A 7,471-nucleotide genomic window follows, 5' to 3' on the forward strand; every position below is an offset into this window, starting at 1 on the left:
AAATGTCAACATAGAAAAACATATTTTTAATACATTTTGAAAAGCCTTGGTGATATTGAGTAGTGCCATAAAACTCAATCCAGTGTTTTTATGCACTGTCAGCAGACCTGAGTAATTAATAGAGAATCGTGTACACAGTGAAATTAGCCTTTTTCCTGTGTGTCAATTGTCTGCAAGCAGTTTACAGATTTCTAACATTTATTTATTTTTTAGAATTATGCTTTGAGTAATGTGTGCAAGAATGTTTTAGTCTGTAAGCAGTTTATGGTGAAACATTGATATCTGAGCTGTGCCAGTTTGTTTTGATTGGACACACAGGGCATGCATTTCTATTAATGCTTCCGGATGACAGAGCTAGAACCTAGTACGCACATTCATGCTAATGAATTTAAAATTTGTTTTCTGAAAAGAGTATTAATATTTGCTTAAAGTTTGCTCTTTCTGCCAATATGCCTGCCAGTGAATTTGTGTGTGAAAAAGGAAAGAAAGGCCCAAACATAACTGAAGCAAGATTTATTTATTTATGCTGGTGAATATTTGCAGATTTTTTAGAAGATATTTACCCAACCCTAATTGTCAGGTGATGTCTGCTCAGGTCATAGAAGTGTGGGTCAAAAATTATGAGAAAAAATGTTTTAGAATGATATTTCAATTACAATTTAAAGACTCCCACCATATCCTGGGATCTCTGTGTTTCACAATATGATATTGCATTCCCCACTGCCCCGAGCATGGGTAGCAAGGGAGTATTCCAGTAATTATGTCAAATCCCCAGTGCATTTTGAAGTAAACTATCTAGAATAACAAATGTTAATAGCATGTCACTCTTCCATCTCCTAAGTATTAATGAATAAATTGTAGCGATGTTATGGGGATGCCAGCTCAACTCAGAGCATTGGGAGTTACAGGCCCAATGTCTGCTTTATTTAACAGGCATTAGAGATGCAACTTGCTGTCCACCCTTATGAATGTGTGTCCCTATATTCCTGCCATTCACATTGGGTCCATGTTTCTGCATCCAAACAGCTCTTCATTCTTACTCTGCCCTGCACTCAAGCAAAATAGCATTTTTAACATTGTTCAATATAAAATCCCAAAAACGAATTTAAGCTCCCAAAATGTAGCCTTAAATTTTAATGCTGAAAATGTTGCTTTTGGAGGAAAAAATAACTTGAAAGAGATAAGCAAATTAAATTACAGTCCTCTGTGGACCCAAAATATCTTTTACTGGATGTGAAAACTGTAAGGGGTATTCTTATAAAATACAGATTCCCATAGGGGACTTATAAGCAATTAAAATAACATTAATATTTTTCACAACTTTACCATGTGTCTGCGTGTTATAAAATCATACAAATTATTGAAAAGTTTTTTGTATTAAGATTACAGACCAGGCAGATAATTTGCATGATTTAGAGGCTGCGGCTACAAATGGCCACAGAGTAGGGTGACTGAACCATGGTTTACTTTATTGGCATCTAAAGTTGTGACAACAGCCTATAGCTGTATACCTTGCTGACAAATGATAGCTTACAGTGCTTCAGAAGTAGCATTTTTTTAACTACATCAAGTGTGCAGTGACACTAAAAATCAGTTTCCACAAAACCTACTGTATCAGTTGGGATAAAGGCAAATGAGTTCAAGTGGAAAAAAACAGAACCTTTAGGTATATATGGTTAGGCTGCTAATGTGCCGAAGCCACTGCCTATTGTGCTGACCAAGAATGTCTCATTGTTTGCTTGTACTCCCCCTTCTGTCAGTATCCATATGTTGTCTTTTGTCTTATACTTAGATCCTAGATTGTAAGCCCTTTGTAGCAGAAACCATTTGTTTGTTCTGGGTTTGCATAGCACCTATCACAATCGGGTCTTGGCCCCTGTTTAAAGCTACTAGATGTGATGATGATAATGATGATGATGAGGATGGTGGTGGTAATGATGACGAGGACAACAACCTACATGCAATACTTAGAAATGGATACAGAAGCCAAACATGACTGGAATGTAAACAAGGTATCTGGGTTTCAAACTGGAAAATTGAAAAAATTGAAAGCTCTAGCTATGCCCCAATAGTGTCACCGTTCATTGCAGAGACTCCAGCACCCAGTGCGATGGTAGCTGCAACACAAGAAGCCTTCTTCCATCGACCTAGCTGCATCTACTGTGGCGGTTGTGTCAACATAGCTACAGTGCTCAGGCATGTGGATTATTCATCATATTCACTCTGTTCATTTAAAGATAATTGGAACCCACTTTAAAGCTACTGCACCCTGGCAGAATGAAATCCTGGCCTCACAGAAGTCAATGGCGCAATACCAATGGCCAGGATTTCACCCCCAAAGTGACGTAAAGGGAACTTAGTACAAATGAAAATAAAGGAATCACATGCAAAACTGCTTACCTCCTGTGTCTTGTGTTGGACAGTCAAGCGTTTGGGGCTTATTCCTGCCCCTTGCTCCATCCCTTCCCCCCCACACACCCACACTCAACCCTTCTGGATCTTTACTGGCTCCCAACAAAGCAAGTTACTGTTTGCTGTCAGTGTAAAAGGTTAAACCAGAGAATTTACCCGTGCTGGTGTGGCAAGTTTATTGAGAAGGAATTATACCAGCAGTAAAAGTGTTACATCGAGCACACAGCTTCTATGTTAGACATATCAATATATTAGAAACTATACTTTCCCTTAAAGGATACTCTTTCACAAACATATACAGACAATTCCTGTGCTGGCCCCACACAGTGCCTGTCTGGCAAACAGGGAAGGTGGTTATCACTCTACTGATGGCTTTTTTTCTTGTCTGTTCCCCTCTTGTCAGGGTCTGGTCTGTTCCCCCGAAGCAAGACCTTGGTTGCTTGAAAGCCCTCTGGTTCACAGTCCCTTAATCTACACAGTGGAGCATCGCTGGCTTCTACAAGTGCTTGAATTAAAGAATTCCCCACTACTAATAATTTACTTTGATTTTTATCCTTTTGTTTTCCCCAAAGGAACCACATGTCTTAAAAGTCTGCCCAATGGTCATCTAATTGCTCATTCTTACCTAACTTGTATTTGGAAGGGGCTAGAGAGGTGGTACCCCAAATCACCCCTCTATATTCACTCAATTATTTACTCTGTCTTTTGCATTACCTTAGGCTATTAGGTTATGATGACCAAGTCAGCGTGTTCCATACTGGGACTCCACTCATATGATATTTACTTTTCATGGGCCCATATTTACTGACCAATAAGTCCAGTATTGGTTGTGTATGCAGTCCAGTCCACAATGACTTGCCAGTTTGACTCATCAAGTTTACTTCAGTTTACTTTTGCTTAATGAGGACATATTCCTAGAATCCTCTGTTATTCAGCCATGTTTAAGTCATGTCCAGTTGCACTCACATCATTCATTTAGTATGGTCATACCAATCTGGCACCATCCCAATATCTTGTATACTGCAGGGAGGACATATGTCAGATCTCTAGTTCTCTGACATACTCTGTGAGAGGCATATGAAACAAAGTCTGGAACACAAGCTACAGGAATTATCAGGACCTTATTCTTCCTTTTTGGGAGATGATTCTGAAGACTTGCTCATGCAAAACTCCCATTCCAAGTGATACATTGGAGTTCTTTGACTCTGACATGTGATATTACCATGGCAAAGCATCTGAAGAAGTAAGGCAATAACAAGAAAACTTAGGTAAAGACAGTGCCTAGCTCCTGAGGAATACTAAGGGCAGGTAATGGACAAACAGAATTCTATTTTTATGTCTCCTGCAGGTCTCTTTGAATCTGTTCAGTGTAAGAAATGGTTCTAGAAAAAGTGGGGGAGACCGTCACTAGGAGAAGTCCTTCATTATTATTATTTCATTACTGTATTTGAAAGGTAGTAAAAAGCACAGATGGTGGGAAAGTATTTGGTTGTGTCAACCCAGATGAAAAAAAACCCTTCCCAATGCTTTTAATGGGCTTCCAATTGTTTGCAGATTGCAAACAACTGCCATTTGATGGGAGTGTAAGTCTGACTTGCTGTACCTTGCAGCCAGGAATAATTTCTTTGTCATGAGTATCATGCATTCATTAACCTCAAATCACAACTTTGAAAAATAAAAGTAGGCCCACTTCATCCTCATTTAGATTTCACCCAACAGAAATTCACTAGGAGTGAATCCAGCCCAGCTGGATTTTCTTGCACCCACATCTTATTTTTCAAAGTAATTGCATGACTGGTGTTCTGTTATTTGAGGAGAAGAAAAAGAATGCTCAGAAGCAAAATGGTGAGTACCGAAGAACTTAAAGAGGAAAGTACAGAAAAATATATTCCTTTTAAAGCACCACAGTAAGTTATGTTCCTTTAAATTCTTCAGCTCTGGCTCTCTGATGAAGCACACATTTCACTTTATCATGTAAAGGAAAGAATAAATTGAGTACCATAAATCGGAGTTGTGCTTATGGTTAAGGTGCTGTTTATCTGGCTGATATTTAGACTGACCTTTGCTGGGTTGTGGAGTTTGTCTGTCTGCAAATCCTCAAATCTCAAACAGAGAACACTGCTGAGAACCAAGTGACCCGGAGGGAGATGAAATATTATCTTCTTCACTGTATACAACTTTTTCGCTGGGAGCCTCACTGCTGCTGCAGCTTTGTTTTTAGACTTTCACAAGGTTATATACTTATCTGCCGTCGACACATTCTTGACAGGCTTCACCCAGGGGTGCCCACCGTCCTCACTTTGAAAGGTTTGGCCCTTTACTTTGAGCTAGCTCCACATTTCATGTTCTGACAGTTCAAGGGACTCCTGCATGTTTGATCAGCAAATGCAAAAAGCAGCCAATCCTAGCCACATACAAAGTTACATGCTAATTTATCCTCAAGTTCCCTCTTTCCTGTTCTCTTCTCATTCAAATGTTATGTCACGATGCATGTTGCAGAAGCTAGACAGAGCTCCACCTAAAGAAACATCAAGCAATCTTGCTTTAATCTGACATTTTATTTACATTTTACTTTACTGACATGGACATTTTTCAAGCACTCTGTTTTGTCTTTAAAACACTATTTATGGAAACATGAGAACAACATTCTTTAGGACAACATCAAATGGCAATACTGGACATTAAAAGGCAATTTTTTCAAGGCATTGCTGGCCTTGTCATCCCCTTTCCTTGGCCTGTATCTGACATTTAGCAAGGGGACTGAGCCATTTCACTCATGTTGCATCTCAAAGCCTTTTTAGAATTATGAAGAATTAAACATCCCTGCTTGCCCATTAAGTAGATATTAATATACCCATTTTGCAAATGTGCATAGCGAGGCAGAGAACTTGCTCCACCCCTTGTCAGTAACTGTATGTGTATGAATTAGTGGCAGAATCAGACACAGACTCCATGAGCCATGAAACTAAGTCCCACTAGACAACTGCTAGTTTGAGTCCCTCCCCTTTTATCTAGAAATAATGGGACTTAGCTTTGGGTTTCATTTCCCTAGCACATCTTTTGGGTCAGCTCTGAACTGCTGTAAATTGGCAGAGGTCCAGGTGAAGATCTGGCCCTTGATTCTTAAATATTTAAGACAACTATGGCCTAAAGCAGTGCTGGGCAGCCAGTGGCCCTTAAGCCACATGTGGCCCATTGGAGTTCTGTGTGCAGTCCAGGAGACATTTTGTTTATCATGCCCACATGCAGGGTTTCCAGATTCCGCTGGTTTCTCGCTGGTTTTTTTTCCTACAAGTATAACTAAAGTGATACACACATAGAGCAAGGACATGAAGTTGAGGGCATGCTGATTACACATAAGACTGGCTGTAAGAGCCATGCACTCCCTCTGCATCCAGACCAACACTACTATGGTTCAGTTGCCAGAAGGGCCACTCATGCAGCCCACTCACTAACCTATGTTGCCCAATGCTGGCCTAGAGGACTGGTTATTCAGTACAGAGCTGGTCAGAATCTGGCCTCAATTTGTTCTGATTACAATTTAATCACCTAGTGAACTGCCTAAATGTGAGACGAGTTGTTGGAGGGCATAGTTTAGTTTCTAGTCAGTGGGCACACAGATCATAATCAATTCCCTTGTTGGGAGTTTCAGCAGGAAGGCCAAGGCTGGAATGAGCATGAACACTAAATTACCCTCTTACCTCTACAGCTGGGCTTTGAGATAGAATAATCCTATTTCCATTAGAAGCATCTTGCGAAAACTCAGTACACCATTGTGGGAACCCTTGTGCGGCTACTGTACACGGCTCTCTCTGAAAAAATGTGTTTCTTTACCTGTTTGTTTAGGATAAAAGTCACCTCAGTATCAGCAATTTTTGCTACACCTCTGCTTCCTCTTGGAAATACCTCAAATATTAAAACTACTGTGTGAATGTTATCTAAGGTGATGGGCTAGACAATCGATTTCAGTGCACAGGGCTGTCAGTCCAGCACTTGCATAAGCATATATTTAGGAAGATGGCAAGCAAACTAATTAGTAATATTAATACTTCATCTAGATGGTAATGGAAAAGTGAAATATGCTGCAATTGACAGGGTTCTTCCTATTGTTTTCAGACCACAACTAAAGAGTTAGAGAAATGTCCTCCTTGACATGAAAAAAAGGTAGTTTTCTGCTTTTGTGTTTTATTGTAAAGAGACTTGAATACAAAGGACCAGATTCTGACATGCACTCTTGCCTCTTTACTCTGCCATAATGCTGGCAGAGCCATCCCTAGGCTCCCTGGGCAGAGTAGGGCTCCCTGCCAACTTATACACTGGGGGTATGCTGTGTGCATGTTGAATCATATTGTTCCCACTCTCAGATGGAGGCTACATAAGCTAAGAAGCTGCTCTAAGTCAGTCAGGAATCTCTCAGGCAAGGCCTAGGATATAAGAGGAACAAAAACATTGTGCTCACATTTAGCCATCCCCAGCACTGCTTCTTGCACCAAACACAGCTCAGGAGAAAGCAGAATGAGGCCCTGAAGCAAACCCATGGACTTTGTCTGTCTCTGTAACAACATACTACCACATGTAATTGGGATGCAAAATATCTGTCGGAAAGGGAAGAGGGAACACGAGTAAAAAGATATATCTTTATACTTTGATAAAATAATCACAGAATTGAGTAAGTATTCTTTCTCAGTATCTTTCCTTATACTTGTCTCAGTTGTTATCTTCTCTTTTGCCCAGCCACTGGTCGGTAAACACCACCCCACTGAATGCTTGGAGTGAGTAAGGGTATGTGTGTGCAGGGCCGGACTAAGGGCTGGGCTAGCCGAGCAGCTGCCCAGGGTGCCAACCTACGGGGGGGCACCTGGCTCCCAGCGGGCTGCAGCGGCCGCCCAGGGCGGGGGCCGTGTTAACGCCCGCAGCACCAGCCAGCAGTGCCCTTCCCCTCGCGGCTGCAGGGCCCTGCATGGCTTGGCGCAGCAGGGCCGGGCCGGGCCGGGCCGACTGAGCAGCGCCTGCACCATGCGTCTGCCCACACGCTGTGTGCCCTGAGGCGGGGCCATGT

The 7,471-nt window shown here is 41.4% G+C and overlaps 1 long non-coding RNA gene across 1 annotated transcript; it reads right to left on the reverse strand.

The window, feature by feature from the left end:
- Positions 1 to 4,342: 4,342 nt before the first annotated feature.
- Positions 4,343 to 7,008, reverse strand: LOC112545625 (uncharacterized). Its single transcript, XR_003089155.3, has 3 exons — positions 6,872 to 7,008; positions 6,114 to 6,246; positions 4,343 to 4,930 (listed from the first exon to the last, which is right to left on the reverse strand). It is a non-coding gene; the product is annotated as an uncharacterized LOC112545625 (long non-coding RNA).
- Positions 7,009 to 7,471: the final 463 nt, after the last annotated feature.

Source organism: Pelodiscus sinensis, chromosome 3 (genome assembly GCF_052426305.1).
Source record: "Pelodiscus sinensis isolate ZL-2025 chromosome 3, ASM5242630v1, whole genome shotgun sequence".
NCBI lineage: Eukaryota > Metazoa > Chordata > Testudines > Trionychidae > Pelodiscus > Pelodiscus sinensis.